This window comes from Canis lupus, chromosome 35 (assembly GCF_003254725.2).
Source record: "Canis lupus dingo isolate Sandy chromosome 35, ASM325472v2, whole genome shotgun sequence".
Classification (NCBI taxonomy): domain Eukaryota; kingdom Metazoa; phylum Chordata; class Mammalia; order Carnivora; family Canidae; genus Canis; species Canis lupus.
Genome location: NC_064277.1, coordinates 15,772,412 through 15,793,142, shown reverse-complemented (window position 1 = coordinate 15,793,142; position 20,731 = coordinate 15,772,412). Strand labels below are relative to the sequence as shown.

The 20,731-nt window shown below is 42.0% G+C and overlaps 1 protein-coding gene and 1 pseudogene across 14 annotated transcripts in view; both read left to right on the top strand.

Annotated features, from left to right (window-relative positions):
* ATXN1 (ataxin 1) overlaps positions 1-20,731 on the top strand; it is a 413,020-nt gene that overhangs the window by 167,524 nt on the left and 224,765 nt on the right. The window lies entirely within an intron of this gene.
* On the top strand, positions 2,817-4,109 carry LOC112657862 (peptidyl-prolyl cis-trans isomerase A-like; annotated as a pseudogene).

The following is a 20,731-nucleotide window of genomic DNA, read 5'->3' as shown; positions in this document are numbered from 1 at the left end:
TCCTCTCTGCAGCATTTACTGTTGCAACCAAAGTGCATGATGTAACATTGGGTGTGCAGGAGAGCATTTGCTTATTCATCATTTAGAACAATAGTAGGAGTTAAATATTAACAGGTTTAAGTGTCAAGAACTGTCTAAAAATACAAAATCTCTATTGTGTGCAGCTCTTGCAATATGGCAGGGTATTTTTGTATTTTAGATGTGTCTCTGCTTGCTTGGAGTTCAAAATGCTTTGGATAAAGAATGTTACAGAGTGTAAATTGTGACAGAAAATGTGCCCTGTTTGTTTGTTATTCCTGAGGATATTTGCAGGTCTGAACTATCACATGCAGAAAAGAACAGCTTTGTTCGAAAAATACAGTAGGAGCAGTACAAGAAAATTGAATTAAGTACAGAAACTTGGGGAGTCCATCTTTGATTGATGATACTTCTTATTTGCTCTTCATTATTCCCTGTGAAGACATAAAAACTATGAAATTGGATTTGGAAACTGGATTAAGACAAATGGCTCCTTAGATTTTTTTTTACCTTAGCTCTTTCCAATTTTCTTCCTAAAGCATATAGTCACTATATAAAGAGTCTGTGTTTACTACATTAAATCTTCCTAAAACGCGTGCTGTTGAGGTTTGATTTTAAGAATTAGTTTAGAAGATGCAGAGGCAGGCTCTACCTGTTAACTGTGTTATAGTATTTGTCTCTAGATATTTTATATGCCCACTTATTTTTATTATTTTATAGAGCAATGGAGTAAAAAGGGCACAGACCACTGTTTTTCTTAAGAAAATTTCTTCTGCCTATCACCCTACTCTCCTTTTTTCCAGGTAAAATTTACTATATTCCCTTTGAGCTATCACTCTACTCTTCCAAATACTTTTATCAAGGATTTGTAGATACACACGAGTCTCTGTTAACTAGACTGCAAACCCCCTTGAAGGAAGGAATTGTTTTATTTGTTGTAGTAACTCTGGCACCTAACAAGGCCTTGAACATTACTTATCAAATGACGAGTTAATCAATCAATCAATGAATCAGACACCTACTGTGTCCCTGTCATTGTCTTAGACACGTGGGAAAATGTATAAAACGTGGTCATCTCAACTCTGACACAGCATAAAATCTAGCTGGAGGTTAGAACAGCTTGTGTGATGAAAAAATAGTGGATTAGATACCAAAGAATAAAATAAATCTCCATGAGTCCAAAGTACATAAATAATTGAATAAATAAGTAGGGCAAAAGAATTCTCCTTATGGAAGAATTCCAATAAATAAATAAATGAGAGGTATCATTTAGAACCCATAGCGGTGAGGCATCATTTAGAACCCATAGCAATGGATGCCACAAGAAGGTTCCACCAGTGAATGCTAGAATTGGTGGGCAAAAGATTAGGTAGAAACAGGATATTTGTGGAATTTTAAAGTATCTACCTCTAAAATATTTAGTAATTACAAAAAGAAATATGTAACTCTATCTGGATAATCCCGATAGACTTGCAGACTCGCCTTGACTGATCAAGTTTTAGCATTAATACATATTGACATTGTGTGGCCCTTCATAGGAAATGCTGAGAAGGAGGCACTGTTGCTGTGCTCTTCTTCCCACTCATGTGTAATCCCACTCTCATCAAGAGAAAATAGCCAACCCAAGTTGACGAACATTCCAGAAAACAGCCAACTGACAAGTACTCTTCGAAAGTGTCATGGTCTTAAAGATAAGGAAGGATAGAGGTACTGCACAGATTGGAAGAGACTAAAGGGACAGAATGTGTTCATGTCTTGTGAAAACCTAGATTGGCTTCCAGAGCAGAAAAAGGACATGTGGAAAAACTGGTGAAATCCTAATAAATTCCACGATTTTGTTGGTAGTGTTGGCCAAGCTTAACTTTCTAGTTTTGATCATTGTCCCATGATTATGTAAGACTTGAACATAAAGGAAAGCCGGGTGCTGGGACAAGGCAACCCAGTACTATTTTTGCAACAGTCTTTAAATCTAAAGTTATGAAAATCTAGCTGAGGACATAATACCAACCCCCAGGAGGCATTTATGGAGCAATATATGACAAAATATGACCGAGAATTTGCAGTGGGCAGGGGAGCAAGTGTGAGTCAGTGAGTGCTGAGAGGAAAGGAGGATGGCTGGGGTTGTGTAGATGTAAGGATGAGTTTCATAGGAGAAGTACCTTGAAAGGAGATATAGAGATGATGGGTGGGACAAACAGGAGTCGGTCTGGGAGTGCCTGGGGTGCTCACTCAGTTGAGCATCCAACTCCTGATTTCTTTGGCTCAGGTCATGATCTCAGGGTCGTGAGACCAAGCCCCACGTTGGACTCTGTGCTCAGCAGGGAGTCTGCTTGAGATTCTCTCTCCCTCTCCCCCTCCCTCTCTGCATGTGCACACGCTCTCTCTCAAATAAATAAAAATAAATCTTAAAAATAAAAAGCAAAACAGGGATGGATCTAGGAGCAAGGACAGCAGCAATGAAGGCTCAAGGGAGGGGGGGCGGCAGATGACCTGCGTGGGATAGGTGAAGAGGCTGGCCAAGGGATGTGTGCATTGCTGCTGAAGATCAGTATGAAAGGAAGCTGGGCCCCTGTGGGGAGCACAGAGTAGAGGACCATTAAAATATGGCATTGGAGTTTGCAATTCATGGGGCAGTTGACACAATTACAAATTCTTGCTCAAGGAAGTGACACAGTGAGATGATGGCACATATGTAAAATCGGTGAAAGGATATCCAGGTGGCTGGGACTTGGGAAAATGGGAGCAGGTGAGTTAGGAGTTAGAAATAGGTCCTGGGGCCTCAAAGATGCCACCCAGCAATGGCCAGTCCCACTGTTTTCCCACATTGCAGTGGACAGTGAGCCCTTGGGCTGCATCTCCTTTGAGCTGTTGGCAGACAGAGTTCCAGAGACAGCAGAGAATTTTCCTGCCCTGAGCACTGGGGAGAAAGGATTCGGTTATAAAGGTTCTTGCTTTCACAGGATTATTCTGGGATTTCTGTGCCAGGGGTGGTGACTTCACTTGCCATAATGGCACTGGCAGCCGGTCCATCTGCAGGGTGAAAGCTGCTGATGAGAATTTCATCCTGAAGCACACGGGTCCTGGCATCTTGTCCATGTTAAATGCTGGACCCAAGACAAATGGTTCCAGGTTTTTCATCTGTACTGCCAAGCCTGAGTGGTTGGATGGAAAGCGTGTGGTCTTTGGCGAGGTGAGAGAGGGTGTGAATATTGTGGAAGCTGTGGTGCTCTTTGGGTCCAGGAATGGCAAGACCAGCAAAAGATTATCATTGCTGACTGTGGACAAATCTAACAAATTTAACTTGCATTTTATCTTAACTACCCAACCATTCCTTCTGTAGCTCAGGAGAGCATCCCATCACCCTCCGCTCTCTGCTCAAAATGTCCTATAATCTTTGTGTTCTCACTGCAGTTCTATGGATCCATATTTCCCTCACTCCCCTTCAAGTCTAGCTGGATTACAGAGTTAAATTTATGATAACGAAATAAAAAGTAAACAGCAACAGACCTGTTCTTTCAAGAGGCCATGAGAAGCTAAGGTCATGAGAGGCCTGAGGTGGGGAGTCAGAAAAAGAAGCAGCAGCATATCTAAAAGCATCTGAAGAGGTAGACTTCTACAACTTAGTGATGGGTGGATGTAGGGCATGAAGAAGGAAGAGGCAAAGACAGTTCTTGGGTCAAGCTCACAGGACAGACGGGTGATGCGGGTGTCCATAATTGAAATAATTCATTCAACAGATACTTGAGTGCCTACACTGAGGAATTATGTAGTCTAGGCAAAGAAGGAGGATGAAGAAACATGTAACTATACTGTCTGCTTATGAAACATGGGCAGCAAAGCCCATGGCTTGAGCTGGACTGAATGGCTTCATAGATGACTAGCTCAGACCCTCCTGCTGGGGGGCGTGGGTGGTCCCTGTCCTCCAAATAAAGAGAAGGAAGGGAATTGAGGGAGTTTATCTCTTCCTAACAGCAGCCATGAGCAGTGTTTGGATATTTTTTTCAAGTTGGCATTTCTCTATGCTTAATAAAGATGTCTAGCCTACTGTTCAGAGTCTACTCACCAAAAAAACCTATTAAATCATAATTCTGCCAAGATCGAGATCTCTGGATTCCAACAGCTCCAAACACAAAAGTTAAAATACCATAAAAACACAAGGAACTTTATAGAAGAAATAGAAAAAGAGGTTCGTGCGCTGAAGTTTTGAGCTCCCAATCTTTAGGCACTATGTCTTTTGAATTTGTTTTATACAGTGGGGCCCACTGAGCAGACCCTCCGTTAATGTTCTTCTGGACAAATGTGGCTGTGCTCATCTTCTCTGTAGCTTGTCCCTTCTCTCTGCTACTTAGCAAAGGGTTTCTGTATCTTTTATTCCTTTGTTTTCATCATTTATTTCATAATTTTCTACTTAGACCTCAAGGATGACTCTGTAAAGGGATGTGTGTGTGTGTGTGTGTATTTATCTCTGCAACAAGCTGGTAGCCTCCTCATCAGCATTTATGAGCTGTGATCCCACACAGTCAGAATTAGTCTTGGGGCTTGATTACCGGCAAGGTAGGGGCAGAAGAGTGGGTGTATTCACTTTGTACATACTTGGACATACGCATTTGATTGTGGCTGGTGGTAATTGGATTTGTGGTTTAAAGGTCTTTGAAAGTCTCTGAAGATTTCCATTCCTCTTACAATCAACATTTTAAGTTATGTTTCTTAAAAACTGAGTTCTTACCCCCTTTTTTGATATCAATCAATGCTTAGACAAAAATAGATAATAAATAGACATTTTGTTGAGAATAGGAAACCGAAGAGCAAGTTAACCTCTTTCATGGTTAACTGTAAATGGAAATTACTTGGTATTCTTACAAGTGTGAAATTGGGGTGGTGCTGATTCTAGTCCAGAATGAAGCATTTTGTGTCACCTTTGCAACCTGTAAACTTAAGTTCCAAATCTCTTCTTAACGATGAGAACTCTCCATGAAATATGAAGTGCCTACGGTGTATTTAAAACCTGGTCTAAAATGGCAGTGTGTTTCATAATGCAAATAGATGTTTTGTGTAGAATGTAAAAGGAAATGACATTGGCATTGCAGCGTGGACATTATCAGTGGCGCTCTATGAAGTGACCACAAGGTCCCCTCTATGGGCCTCTATGGAAGCACATATGTTCAAAGTAGGAGGATAAAGAATCTTTTTATGGTCTTTGTATGTATGGTCTTCGGTCTTGTTCTTAGGGAACAGAGTTCTAAATTGTAATTATAGTCAATGGTTCTGTATAAAGGTTCCATATAAACTTTGTCCAAAGGTTCTTTCCACAAAGCTATATGTGCCGGTCAGCCCATATCAGAGTGCCCTCCCAGAGTGCCCGATGGGTTTGAGTAGAGCACATTTCCTACAGCGGGTGTCCACTCTTCTTTTGGTGGTGGAAGTGGGAGTCATATGTTGAACTTCGGGAAAACATTTTGGACTTATTTTCAAAAAGTTGCAAGGTGAAGGCAAGCAGAATCCCTGCTCTGGAAACTTCAGCAGAGCCCCATAGAGACTGAGAAACCTATCAGTGATTCTTTGTCATAGAGTTCATACAAATGTATTATACAGGTTAATTCTCTCTCTTTCTTTTTTAGAGAGAGATAGAGATAGAGATAGAGAGAGAGAGAGAGAGAGAGAGAGAATGAGTAGGGAGGGTTGGGGCAGAGGGAGAGAGGATCTTAAGCAGGCTCTGTGCCCAGCGTGGAGCCCAGTGCAGGGCTCGATCATGACCTGAGCTGAGACTGAGACTCCAAGGCTTAACCAACTAAGTCACTCAGGTGCCCCTCTACCCTCTACAGGTTAATTCTTTTATTTTTTAGGATGCCACATAGGAAGTGAATGGTCATTTAACCTAGTGGACCTTTCAGAAATGCAACAAAGGGATGAGGGTGGGAGAGTGCCAGAAAACTGCCGTGGAAGAAGCAAGGATAGAAAGCCAAGTTTTAGGAATGAGCAAAATCTAAGTTCTGTCTTAATTTAGACTTTGTACCGTACCTTGTAACATTCAAAAACGTAATAAGGGGGATACTTACAGAGCAAGAGGTGGGCGTGGTTACAGACTCCTTCCCTTCTTCACCATCATCTTCTCTTCTTCTCTTCGCCATTAAAAGTATACTGAATGAATAAGAATGAAGTGAGCAAATTCTTTTAACAACGTTCACGTGATGTTACTTCTGTGAAATTTGTCATAACAATCATAGAATCCTAGTTTTCTTATCCAGTGCACATACTTTTGTGACTCTAACCTCACTATGAAATCTGCAAAATAATAGGAAAAAGACTTCTCAAGGAGAAGAATGACTGATGAATGGCCCTACACTTGATGCTGTGGATGAGGCCCTGAGATGGGCACCGAGAGTAAGATTAATGATGTAATGAGTATACTTACCCAGTTCCCCCAAGTAGATTAAAAGGAATAAGGGGGCCTTTTAGTGTCAAATATATTGACCACAGTGAAGGAAGTGGAAAAATTAGAAGCATCATAAAATCTCAGCAGTGTGGGGCCATTCATTTTAAGAGGCAAACCAACCTCGTGGATTATTCAGGGTAGGTGAACATAAAGGACCTTCTTCTGAGATGCAACAAAGAGGAGGAGGCACAGAAAACAAGGATGGTGCTTTAAGAACCCCGTACCCACCCCCCCTCATTAGAGTTAACTTTCAGGAATCTCAGTTGGGGGTGGAGGTATCCACATGTGGAGATGCCCAGACCGAGAGTCCTTCCATTTCATGGCTCAGCCATTCGTGAGGTCCCTGGGAGACCTGGAGTTTCCTCTACAGCAGTTTGGCCAGAAGTTGGGGGGGAGAGAGAGAGAGTGAAAGATCTCACTGGAGACTTACTAATGGAAGAGGCATGCATCAATCTTTCATGTGCCCTTGGCCAGATTTAGTCACACGGACATACCTAACAGCTGGGAAAGATGGGATGTGCCCACCTTTATGCCCATGGGGACAAGGACTCTGGTCTGTGGAACACTAACCAGCCTCTGCCTGATAAAGCCTGATGTCAGCCTTTACCTCCATCCCAGCCACACCCTGGGGACATACCTGGTTGAGTATGCAATGATTTGCAGGACACCACACCTCTGTCCTAGGAAAATCAGGAGCCCACTGAGTCAGTGTGTCAGGACTCTGGGTCCTTCAGACCATCTTCCTCTGAACACCCATCCCCTGATATTATCTTCAGTGGGGAAGAAAAGAGGAAGCAATCATGTGCGGCTCCACATGGAACGGCAGGGAACCTTCTAAATACCACCACCAGGAGATGGCACCCCCACCACCATCCCGGGGTTTCATCTCTGCCAGTTGGTGAGGAAACTGCTTCTTACGTTCTTTGAACTGCCACTTCCTGGGTCCTTTTCCTGTTAACTGAATTCCAAAGGAATCCCCAAAATTATCCCAGTCCTTCCAAATGTCTCATTACCTGCGTTCTGTACTCAGGGTTCAGTTGTATTCTCATTCCAGTCTCCCAAGATTTTCTCTCCCACCAACTCTGAAACAAGTGTTTACTGAACTGAACTATCTGGAAGCTTTTGATTGTCAGATATCTGAGCACAAGAAGGGGAGTTTGGGGAAGGGGGTTGAGGGTTAGCTCTACAAAATTATTTGGTGCTCTATTCCATGAGTTGGGATGCAGTATTTTGATGGGGGGATTGGTGTGGAATACAAGTTGGGGCAAGAGAGAGTCTGTAAAGAGAGGCAGGCAGATGCCAGAAAAAACTTGGGAAGTTCCAGGTGGGGAAGAAGGAACCTTCCTCTCCCTGACCTCCTCTTGATTTCTGCCCCTACTCAACATAGGGACAGCTTACTTGAGAGCTGTCAGGACTAGAATTTGTCGACATTATGGGCTTAATAGCTCTTGTTTGCCTTCTGACAAAACCGAGCACTATTTATAAATGTCGTTTCTCTGAGAAAATGGGATTGGAGTTCTAAACAACTGACTTACAAATGCACTTTCTGTGCACAGATCATTCATAAATTGAGGACTCCCTGTACTGGGCTTGTAACCCAGAGATAACATTTATCTGTGCTTTATCAGTATGGGCTTGTCAAGTTAACTTATGTTTACTCTTTTCTGCATTCATTTTGATGATAGCCTTGCTCTTAAAATTTAATACTGTCTTTATGTTTGGAGAAACATTTCCTTTGGAGGTGCCTCAAATATTCTCGTGAATTGGAATAGCGATTTTATTTTATCTACCAATTTATCTTCAGTACGATTCATGGCTATGAAAACCTTTTGCGCGGGGAGTCTGTAAATTGTAGAAAAATTGAGAACCATTTAAAGGAAGTGGGGGAGAGAAAGAATTCTTTGCTTGTATTACCCCGGGTTGTCAGATATCTTGCAATATAATTACTGTGTTGGTTTGTAAAGGTTAAGGAACGCCGAAGTTTATAATTCTCTTTTGTGTATGTGTTCCACACATACAAGGGGGAAAACGCAACACATCAAAGCAAAGTGCCTTGTTAACATAAAAGTTCTGAGCAGTTTATAGTTTGTCGACACAGAGACATAATTCATGGATTTTTGTATTTGCTTTTACAAATATCTGATGAATCAGTTACTTGCTCCGTGGAGCCAATTTGCAGATTACAAGCCTTGTTTATTTCGAATCTGTTTATAGGCCTAATGCGGGCACAGAGCAATTCCTGCTGGCATCATATTGTAAAGCAAAAAGGGTAGAACCTTGGTCTTAGAGCGGCTCCTCCTTCGGGAACTTGCTGTCCATATACAAGAGCGAAAAATTCTGCTGTTAGCAGAGCTGCTGACAGGATATGATCACAAATGGGACTGATGCTGTTCTGTTAGGAAGCAGAAATAGGATGCCCAGGACGGTGCAAGCTTGTCACAGATTGTCAGGGTGCTGTGCTGCTGCATTACAAAGGATACAAAGGAGGAGGGGTCCCCCCTCACCCGTGGGGGTGCACCCCTGCAATGGTAAGAAAATGGTCTCAGCTGTTGCTCTGATTTGCACTTGAGGCTCAGATTCTGACGCTCGTGTAGTGAAAATGCAGTCGTGCTTCATGGTCCTCCCCTTCTGGTTTAAGACAGTCCGGAGGCCTCTGCTAGAGACATTTTCCTTTTAGGTTCAAGTTCAGGTATTTTGTTGGAACTTTTGCTGGTTTTTCATTGCTGTCAACACCGGGAGAACAGTTCTGATGTCCTCATAGATGCCCTCCCCGGTCTCTACAATCACTTTCTCCCAAATTATCCTCCTAGATTTCAGGCGCCTTTATATGGTAACCGATCACTAATTGACGAATATCTTTGAAAGGGTTTCACAGAAACTTAGCTGCAAAGCTGTGGTTTAATACAAAGAAGCCTACGTGAGTGTGAAAGAAAGCCCTTTATGAACTGTGGAGTACTATAGAAAAGTCAGGCATTATAATTAAATACTGTCAGGTTATTGCTGAGCATTGATTGTCAAAACGTATAAAAGGCAACTTATATATATATATTTTTTTTTTCCCCTGTAAGTACACTGCTTATAATGTTTAGCTACAAGTTACTCCAATAATAAGACAAGGGAGTGTTTGGGGGGGAATCCAGAGTTCTAAAAGGTGAGCCAAAGTCATGAATGGAGAACTCTTGAAGCTACCTCTTTAAGACCCCACAAGAAGTAGGGTACCATCTGAATTTTTCCGCCTTGGCCAAACAAAAGCAGAATAGTGTGCATCGTACTTCTTATATCTGGATGCAAAAACACGAATGCTGAATGTAGAATAGAAATCGTTAAGTTTGATGGATTTCTGTTTTATGACCAGCTTGAGTGTACAGCTTTCTAGATATCTGGAGATACATGAAAGCTTTATGGTTATTATTCCACTTAAATCTTATATAATCTGCTCTTCCAATGTCATGAAAACCCCCTTTTTTTCCCTCTCTCTCTCTCTTTTTGGAGACCTCCCCCAATGCCCTGCCAGCTAGAGTCATGCAGTTTTCGGCACTGATAGTGCTTGGATTCATTTGTAGATTATACACACCAAATGGGGTTGGCACCTCTTCACGAACATTAAACCCAGTGGGCTACTTGACAGTCATTGAATGTGCTCATCTCAGTGGAAGTTTATGTTTTACAGCTGACATGCCACTGACCAGAGTAACCTGTCATAAAACATGGCACTTCATCATTTGTTTTGTGTCTCCAGTCCTGAACATTGACGCTGAAACATTTGAAGAGACTTTATTGACATTTAAAGAAACTACATTAACCCTATGTAGTAAAATGGTTTTCGTGGGAAGTCTTTGAGAAATGCTTTTGTGTTTGATTCCTGGAATGTTCGAGGACTACAGGCAGTGCTTTTTTGTGGTCAACAGCCAGCATTATCCAGAGACTTTTTGGAGTCGTACAGAAATAATAATTGCTGGGTTTTTTTTTTGTCACTGTGATTATTAATTATTATTGCAAATGAATAATTTGGCATTCTGATTTTTTAACTTCAGCATTCCCTTAAAAACACTGTTGACTTTTGTGGAAAAGGTTGATTTCCTGGAACTGGTCATATTATGAGGTTGCTTTGTAGGCAGTGATTGGCATGTTTATCAGATAAATCAAACATCAAATGGGCCATGGGGAGTGGTTTTTCAATACTTTGTCCTTGCAGTTTGTTCCCTAAAGAAAATCATGTTGCCTATTAAGAGGAGTAGTTTGGAGAAAGCATTGCTTTTAGGTACTCTGTCCCCATGATTTGGAGAAGCCTAAAACCAATGTTCCAGAGTGCTCCCCCCCCCAGTATTTTTTTCATAAGCTTTAAACTGGGTATGAAAAGGCCTGTCCACTTTTAAAGCTTTTGCCTGTGAAGATCAAGTAAAGATTGATTTTTAACCACTGTGCTCATGGGGAAACCCGAATGCAGTAGCCAGGACTGAAAGAAGCAGATAGAAAGAAAAAGCGAAATAACCTCTCTGGCACCCACCCGACAACATCTCCAGGGGAAGAGGATCGATATCTTCTGATATTCACAATTAAAGAAATTGCTGGAATTCTACATTGGGTATGCTCTACCCATCAAGACCTTTCACCCAGGGAAGACAAATATTCTTTATTCAGGAGACGGGAAGCAGGAAGCGTAGAGCTAACTTTTTTTTTTTTTTAATGTACAGTCTGTCATTTGTGCTGCCCAGAATTGTGCATTTGTCACCACCCCAAAAAGAAACCTTATATACATTAATGGTCACTTCCCATGTTACCCCGATCCTTCACAAACCCCAGCTCCTGGCAATTTGTTTTCTCTCTCTATAGATTTGACTATTGTAGACATTTCATATAAACAGAATCCTACAATATGTGGACTTTTGTATCTGGCTCCTTTCAATTCACATAAAGTTTCCAACCTCCATCCCCACAAGAGCGTGTATCAGCAGTGATTCCTTGCTATGACTGAATACTATTCTATTGTATGGACGTACCACATTTTGCTTGTCCACTCAAGTGACAAGTGAGTGAGTTGATAGCCATTTGAATTGTTTCTACTTCTTGGCTATTCCGAATTATGCTGCTGTGAACATTCCCAAATACGCTTCTGGGTCGGCATGTTTTCATTTCTCTGTGTAGCTATTTTTTTTCTAAAGATTTTATTCACTCACTCATGAGAGACACACAGAGACAGACAGAGGGAGAAGCAGGCTCCCTGTAGGGAACCCGATGCAGGACTCGATCCTGGGACCCTGGGATCACGCCCTGAGCCGAAGGCAGGCACTCAACCACTGAGCCACCCATGGGCCCCTCTGTGTAGCTGACTTTTAAATGGTTATAAATTAAGACAGTAAATGATTTTCCCCCCTCTCATTTGTTTGCTTCACTACTGTCTCTTCTTACCTATCTCAGTGTCCCAAAAAATCATTTTCCTTGAGAAGGTGGTTGTAGAAGAATAAGAACCTCAATTAATTTTTTTTACTAATCCCCAGTCACCAGACTCTCTCCTAAGCATCAGGTATGAGTTACAGCATTTCTCAGACGGCCCTACTTTCCAGACGCCATGGCTGGGGGTTAGATGGGTTCCTAAGCTATTCAGCTCAGAAGTGAGAGAAGCTGGGATTTGAACTCACACCTCTTTAGCTCTCAATCACAGTGCTGTCTGCTGCCTTCCTCATCCTGAGATTAACCCACCTGTTTAGGCACCTGTTCACCTCTCAGAGAATTCTCTTTCTGTTCATGAACCTTCCTCTGATTTGGTTGTGAAAAGTAGGAAACATGGTTCAAGATCTCTTACCGAATACCCGTGGACTTGGAGCAGGCATCTGTCTTTCCCTCTCTGAGTGAGTGAGGTGCCCAGTCCAGCCTGGCTCTTCCTAACTCTCTGCCCCACTCTGTCTCCTCACCTGAACCTCACCTCCTTCCTGCCAGATCCACAGGTACTGCACACCTACAGTCTGTTTATCAGCTTGAGCCAATAAGCTTTATACTGGTGGAAATCTGAAAATCTCAAACTCTAGGACTCCCTGCTCTGGGCACAGCCTGGGGTCCCCTGCTTCCCCCTCCCCCGCCCCCACTGTCCCTCCCTTCCCAGTCTCTTCGAAACTTATCATCTCTCCAGCTTTCTGCAGAGTGATGATAATCACTTTTTGCTTTTGAAAATATCGAGACATAAATCCTTCACCTGTCTCTCCTCTTCAATTCTGTGCATTGCCCCAACCCCATGGCCTCAGATGTACCAGTGGATCTGACCTCCAGTATCAGATATGTCACATACCAGATATTCAGGGGAGTCTTTTTAGAAGCCAGTTGGATAGGAAGCCTGAGTTTGAGAGAATATTTCTTGAAATTCTTTTGATTTTCTGCTTCCAGGAGTTCCTCTAAGTTATGTACGAGCCACACTTATTGCTCATTCCCATCCCCTCCTTCGTGCACCCAGGAGAAGGGAACACAAAGGTGTCATTTTTCTCATCCATAGGAGAGGAGGTTGAAATTTGGGGCTAAAATAAAGTTGCGGATTACCTATGAATGTCGGCCACCTCTGGCCTCCAGCCTGCCAGGTGGACCATGGGAAAAAGACCTAGAATGGCTAACAAGGTCATAAGGGGGGGGGGGAGGAATAAGCCTTTTCTTTTATGATGATAGATGTGTGTCTTCAAGGGAATCCAAAAATTTCCACTTGACAGAAGAGGTGACAAACAAATGGATTTGCTCCAGTCTCTGTGAGAGGGTTAAAATGAAGTTTTGTTAGAGTCTGAGACCTTTTACTTTTGCTGACCTGCCTCTGCTAACTGGTCTGTTCTGCATGAGCGCCCAGGGCTCCTTCAGAGAGGAATTGGAGAGAAGCCAGGTGGGGACAGGTTGGTTTCCATCCTCCTATCTCCACCCCTCCGCTCCCCACCCCCTTAGAACAAGCACATTAAGGGAATGTCTGATGAATTGACCACAGTGTTTATCAGGACATTTTTACAGCTCTTTTGTTCTAAATTTAACTGATAGCCAATGAGGGACTTAATAATTCAGGTAAGTAGAAATAGGCAAAATTGGTCTTTTTGTGCCCTGAGGATAAATCTAAACAAACCTCCTTAGTTGGGACACGTCCAGCTGTTGCATTGGCTGAATTCGAATGGATTGTGAAGATGGATTACATACCTGGTCTTGAAGGGTGGTCTTGCCCAGTCTGGGGGTGTAGGGGCGCGTGGAGGGAGGACAGTCTTACCAAAGCCCCATGGTAGGAAGCTTCGTTGAATGGGTCTGTTTTGCAAAAGTTGACTCAGTCTCCTGGACGGTCATTTGTGAGGGTTTTTCTTTAATTATTAATTTTTTTCTTAAATATAACCATATTAAAAATAACCCTGACACCTCTCAAAAATTAGATCCCGTATTTTGTTCATGTCATGTTTCAGTGTCCTTGCCATACTCGTTTTCTTTTTTTTTTTATAAATTTATTTTTTATTGGTGTTCAATTTGCCAACATATAGAATAGCACCCAGTGCTCAACTCATTTTCTTTAACTAAAAGAATCCACTAATTTGTTTTAAATCAGTGGGAGTATAAAGGGAGCCCGATAGATGTCTGAGGAAAAAGAAGTTTCTTATTTCTGTTCCCAAGTCATCTGAATTCACTCCTAGAGGTGAGCACCATTACTGTTTTCTTTTCTTACCATTACTTTACCCTGAAATACCTTTCAGGATTATTTTTAAAGCTATATAAGCAGAAATATGTTTAAAAAAAACCATAATGTGTACACCATACAAACTGTTCTGCTCTTTGCCATTTATTCATTCATTCATTCATTCATTCATTCAACCTAACCATCTTTTTGTCAGAACATAGAGTGTATAGTATGTATACTTGATAGTATCTAAAGAGTATTCCATTGTCTGGTTTTGCCACCCTCTGTTCAGTCCCACACGATGGACTTTTCGGTTGTTTCCAATTCTTTGCTACTATGAACAATGCTTGGGTGAATTGCTTTCTATAAATAGCATTTTATATGTCAGCAAGGCTCTCTGGAGGAGAAATTACTCAAGTGGAATTGTTGGATCAAAAGGAATGTGCAGTTTTAATTTTGGTAAACCTTGCCAAATTGCCCTCCAATTTGGCATCTCCACTAATGTATGCTCCTACTAGCACTGCGTGAGTGTGCCTTTTCTCCGCAGACAGCGTTATTAAACTTCGTGGTCTCTGCCAATGGAAGAGGTGAAAAAATACTATCTTTTAGTAGCTTTAATGTGAGTTCTCTCATTACAGTGATGATTGAATATGTTGTCACATGTTTAAGAGCCATTCTTATTTGCTTTTCTAAGAAATGTATGTTGACATTCATTCATTGCCTGTGTTTTACTGGGTTTTGGGTCTCTCCAGCTAATTGATTTTTAGGAGCACTCACTTGCTCAAGAAAACTTGTCCTTTTGTCTTGTGCTTTTTTTATTTTCCCATTTGTTTTTTGACCCATTTTTTTTCTATGCAGGAGTTGTTTTTACAATTATGTGGTCTTATCAGATTTTTCCCCCTGACTTTTCACTCTTTGATAGACACAGGCCTTCTGCAGTCAAACGTTATATAAAAAATGGTCTCATAGTTTTACTTTAGTATTGCTTAAATCAAAGCTTTATTGAGATAGAATCCACATACCATAAAATCCACTCTTTTAATGTGTACTATTTCATGGTTTTAATGCATTTATAGAGTTGGGCAACCATCACCACAATCTAATTTCAGAACATTTTCATCACCCCCAAAAGAAACCCCATATCCATTAGCCATCACTCCCAACCCCCGCCATCCCCCAGCCTCCAGGAACCACTACTCTGCTTTCTTTATGGATTTGCCCATTCTGGACACTTCATGTAAGTGGAGTCATTTAATATGCAGTCTTATATGACTTGCTGCTTCTACTTAGCCTCATATTTTCAAAGTTCTTTGTAGTGGTTTTTTTTGTTTTTGTTTTTGTTTTCAGGTTTTACATTTAAATCTTTGGTCACTCTGGAATTTATTTTAGTGTAGGACATGAACTAGGGATCTAATTTGACTTTTTCCAGGTGGCCACCCAGTTACTGAAAGTCTCTTCTCCCATTATCATGTGCTGAATTCAGTATGTATTTGAGTTTATGTATTTTCTATTGATCTTACTTGTTATGCATGTACCAATGCATACTGATCTAACTTCTGGAACTTTATAATATTTCTGTTATCGAGCAAGCTAGTCTTTTCTTACTGCTTTTTGCATCATTTCTGTGGATATTCTTTCCTTTTTATTTTTCCATGTGAACTTCAGAATTAACTTCCTCATGGTATTTTTTGACACCGTATCAAGTTTATAGATTAATTTGGGAAGAATTACTGTCTTTCTTGATAGTGACTTCCTGTTTAAGGACAAGGTAGAAAGTTCCAGATGTTCCTGTCCTTCTCGGTTCCTTAGTAGTGTTTAAAAATTTTTCTTCATAGATGTTGCATGTTTCTCATCCAGTTTATCATCTAGATGTTTCATGTTTTTGTTGCTGCTAAAAATGGGGTATCTTTTTACTGGCTGTCATTTAGAAGGCTATTGATTTCTGCATATGACTTTTGTTAATTACCTTATGGAATTCTCTAATTGTCTGCAGTAGTTGTTCAACTGATTCGCTCAGATTTGCAGCCGCAGCATATGCAGATAATGATTTTACTGCCTCTTTTCCAATCTTAGACCCCTTCTTCCTTTCTCTTTTATAATTAAATTGGCTAATTCCACCAGAACAGCGTTAAATCACAGCAGATGATGGTGGACAGTCTGGTGGTAGTTCTAACGTTAATGGAATGCTTCTTGTGTTTCCCCATTAACAGTGAGGCTGCCTTTGGGGCTAGGCATGTTTAATGTCCATTTGGTGTTTGCAGGCCTTTATAATGTGCCGAGAGCAGTTTGGAAGTGCTGGGTCTGACTGAATTGTTTGCAGAGGTTCTCCTGCAGTGATGTAATGGTAGGCTGATTTTCCTCACCAGTGCTGAGGAGTTTGAGTGGGAAGTCCACGCTGTAAAGGAAGAAGGTAGCAATTATACCCTAATCTCCTGCTATTTTTCTTTTGCCAATCAAGTGAAAAGACTAAGGAGCTATAGGAATGTGTAGCACCGTATTTACCGATCCACAAGAAGTAGGCTTTTGCTAAAGGAGAAATGGAAGAGTGGAGGGAGGAAGGGAAAGGAAGAGAGAAGAGATAAAAAAATGTTCTTTTTTTTGATATTCCTCCCCCCAAAGTCAACCCACATGATAAACCAAAATATTTCGAGGGTCAGTCCCCCCTCCCAGAATATTATTACCAAAAAAATGGCACAAAACACGAATTGTCAGCAGATAGGAAGAAGAGCTTCAGAAAAGACTTAGCAGAAATAGTGAAATCTTCTCCCTTTTGTAAGCAGAACTGAGTAATAGAGAGTTCCAGATATTGAGAAATCACTGAAGGGAAAAGGAATTCCTGTTGAAACATGTTTACATGTTGATTCTTTTTGATGTTGCCATTAAGACAGTGTTTTGATCTCTTGCAAAGAAACTGGAGAGGTATTTTATGTCCTAACCCTGAACCTGACATTACCGTAGTAATAAATCCTAGGACAGGCTGTCCCTTACGTTAGCAGAACTAGAAAACAAACAGAAGACAGTGACAATTGAGGCTTTGATGCTTGTTGGAAACATTTAATATACGGAGCTGGTGGGTTGTGGTTAAAAACAAAAGGAATTTAGGCTGACTCCAGAAATTAGAGAAACTGATGGGTGATTTTTGGGACTCGCTGTACAATCGTCTGGGTGATAGGCGGGAAAGAGAAAGTCCTGGGGAGTGAGCAGATTGCTTGGGTGTGCCCACCCAAAGGACATGGACACCCCTGGCCGGCACCTGCTGGTCTCACACCAGAGCCCTGGGTGTGACTTTCACATTGCAGGAACCACTGGCTCTGGGCATGTGTCTCAAGCATGTCTTCTCACCTTCTTCTCACCTCGGTGGTGTGCTGAGGAGGAAAGAGCAAGAGCTTGGAGCAGAAGCATCTGGCTCTGTGCGAGGGCGCTGTGTGAACCTGACCCAGTTACTAAAACTTTCTGAGCTGAATTGCTCATCTGGAGTCATGCCTACAATTCAGGAGTTGTGTGGATTTGTTAGAGATGTTGTACACATCTAGCACAGCACAGGGCCTTGCAGACAGCAATTGCTCATTATGTGTTTATCTGTAGTCCAGAGAAAGCAATGGGCAGAGGGAAAGAAGGAAGGATTCCGTATGTCCAGTGCCATGACCCTGAGACACAGGATCTGCTGAGGAAGCTCATACAGAGAAACACATCAGGACTGGAGTGGAGAGGTGTTCATAGGAAAGATTTCTCTGAGGGATGAGTTATGAAGAATAAGCTGGCCCACATGTTCCAGAGAGTGCAGAGAAGGGCAGCATTTTCAAAGGCATGGGCTTGAAGAAATCAAGGAGTCTTATGCCGAAGCAAGCATGAGGAAGAGACTCTGGCTCAAGTGGTGAGAAGTTGCAAGCCGGGAGATGGGAACGGTTGACAGACCTGGGGTTGAACATGGTCTTGTTTGTCATGCTTGGAGGCTAGTTATGGTGGAGGTGGCTGGAAGCATGAGGGCACAATTGCATTCACATTTTGGAAACCTGGCAGTGGTGGGTGATGATGGGGCAGGTTTAGAAACTGGCAGGAGGGCATGAGCTTTGAACCATGGCAATGATTTCATCCATATTCCCCACAAATCCTGGTGCAGGGCTGAGCTCCTAGTAGATTTCAGGAAAAACTTCTGGATGGACTTGAACGAAAGCTCTTGGCTTGCACAGGATCATCTTTTCCATGATGCCCTTGCTTTATAGTTTATAGATTATTCTCATGTGGATTTGATCATTTCCCCCCAAATTATCTTTCCCCTGTCAGTTAAATGACCTGAAGCCATGTGTGCTGTGGCATAAACATACCCTAATCTACTCACAGCATATCCTGTAAGTGTCAATGTCATAAAAGAGATCTTATTTAAAGGGCGTTAGCCCAGTACTGCATGAAAAATTGCCACTCACAGCGTTGCTCTCTCCCACCAAAAAATGGTTTATGTGCAGAGGGATAATCGTTCCCAGCCCTAAATGCTGTAGGCTTTGCTCACACTCTCTTTCAAAGCTTTCCTTTTTTTTTTTTTTTTTTTTTAAGATTCTTTCAAGCCTCCTGGCTCTCTCAAAGGAGAAAACTATAAAAGCAGTTAGTTCCTGATTGACTTCAAGCAGAGCAAGTTCACGTTCTCATTTAGGGGAAATGATCCTCTCCTGGTTAGGATGGCCACAGGCACTAACTGTGGCCATAGGCCATTGAGGGCCACGGTCAGTGCCAAATGTGGTAAGAGATGGTTGTACTTACCATGGACTGGATGAATAAAGAGAACATCGGATTTTACATTCAATCAGTCTGCTCATATTTTTTGAAGTTCCTCTATTGTACCAAGTAGGGTGCTAAGGACTGAAGATGCTAAAGCAAGTTAAGAAGGAAGTGGTCCCTACTCTGTGACACTAGACATTATAATTATTGTAGTATAGTAGATGAACGAGTAACTAGTCGATTGCAATGCTTTGTGATAGCACGAGAGGGATATATAGAATGTAGTGGAAGCATCAGGAAGGGGCACCAGACTCTCCCTTGGGAGGCCATCATGAAGGTCCAGAGAATTTCTTAAACCGGAAGAGAACTGAGATATACCTTAGAAAGTTTGGGGGTGTTGGTTTTTGTCTCTAAAAAAAAAAATTCCAGTAATGTGGGTTTTGCTATGGATTTATTATGGACTTTTCGTAAGTTCATCAAAATAGCCTTTTGAGTCGTGCAGTATCTGGGCTACCATGATGTACGTCAATAGGGCCAGTGCTCTACTCAGACCCAAACTGTAGGGGTTTTTTGTTTGTTTGTTTGTTTGCTTACTCTGTCTTGACCATGTCAGTTGTCCAAGAAGCACAAATCCTAGAGGCCCATGGCCCGAAAGAGTAAACCGGAATAAGATTTTGGAAGAGATCTACAGGTCATGGGGTATGTGCAGTTGCCACAGGCAGTGTTTCTGAAGTTGCTGGAGCCATTTTGCTCTGTGTTATTTTAACAATTTAGTATTCTATGGTCTGGAATACATGGAGCAACCACACTTTTTGACAGAGAAGCCAGATCAGACTGCTCTCAGTGAGAATTCAGTATGTGATCAAGATGCTGTGCTGAGCATGAGTGGATGTCAGACACATGTGGACATTGAGAGTGTATTTGGACAGCACCAGCCTGGAGCAGCAGGATGAGGCATAAAGGTGACACCACCCCATGGGACGATGTTCTGATCAGATGCTGGATAGCAGACAGCCATGGTTTCTGTCACAACCAAGATAAATGTTGAACGTGGGCCGAAGGAGGTAGGCTTGTGGAGAGTATGAGTGTCTTTCTAAATTCAGTGTGTGGAGTGGCAACCCACCTACGCTCTGAATTTTTGTGTTTTGGAAGCTATGTCCGGAAAAGGGAAGCGGAATTCCTCTACCTTATAAATGATGCTTTATTCAAAACACACTGTGAATTAATGTGCTGCCTTTCCTCTCTGGGAAAGCAAAGGTTTTCACAGTATTGTTTCTTTTGAAGTAGCAGAGTGAAAGTTTGACAGGAGAACACATTTATTCCTACTAAAGGGTGTTGTGGAGGTTCTTCACCTGTTTTTGGGGGAATAGTCCCTCCAAATAGCCTCATAAGAATTCAGGGGCTATTTGCTCTTTAGAAATAGAGTGAGTTGGTTAGAGAGATGAGTGTGAGTCCTTTGGGGTCCAGGGGTACCGGATGCTTAAAATATTTAGCAACTCAAGATTCTTAATCTGTGCTTTAATTGTTGTTTCTCGAGCCAGCCTCTGCAGGTGCAAGGTAGCAGCTCTGATTGACAAGAAAGCCATTCTGGCCTGTCACTGAAAGCTTATGTTCTTGGTTGGCGCCTGACCATAGGGCCCCAGGCCGCCCACCCTGGATGTGCGTGTGCGCATCCTTACACGTGCTCAGATGCCTCCTATAGCGAAGAGCCCAAGTGCAAGTTAGAAAGGAATGACTAACACAGATTTTTTTTTTCCAATTTAAAGACATTGCTCTTTTTGCTCTGCCTCTTGAACATGATTTCTCTGTTCCTCGTTTATTTCAGCCTCCTCCAGGGAAAAATGTCAGGTTTTTCAGACCCGCAACTTTGGGTGGAATCAGAGAACGTTAGATCTGGAAAAGACCGTAGAGATCTAACATACCCAGTTGGAAGTGCCAGCAGGTTA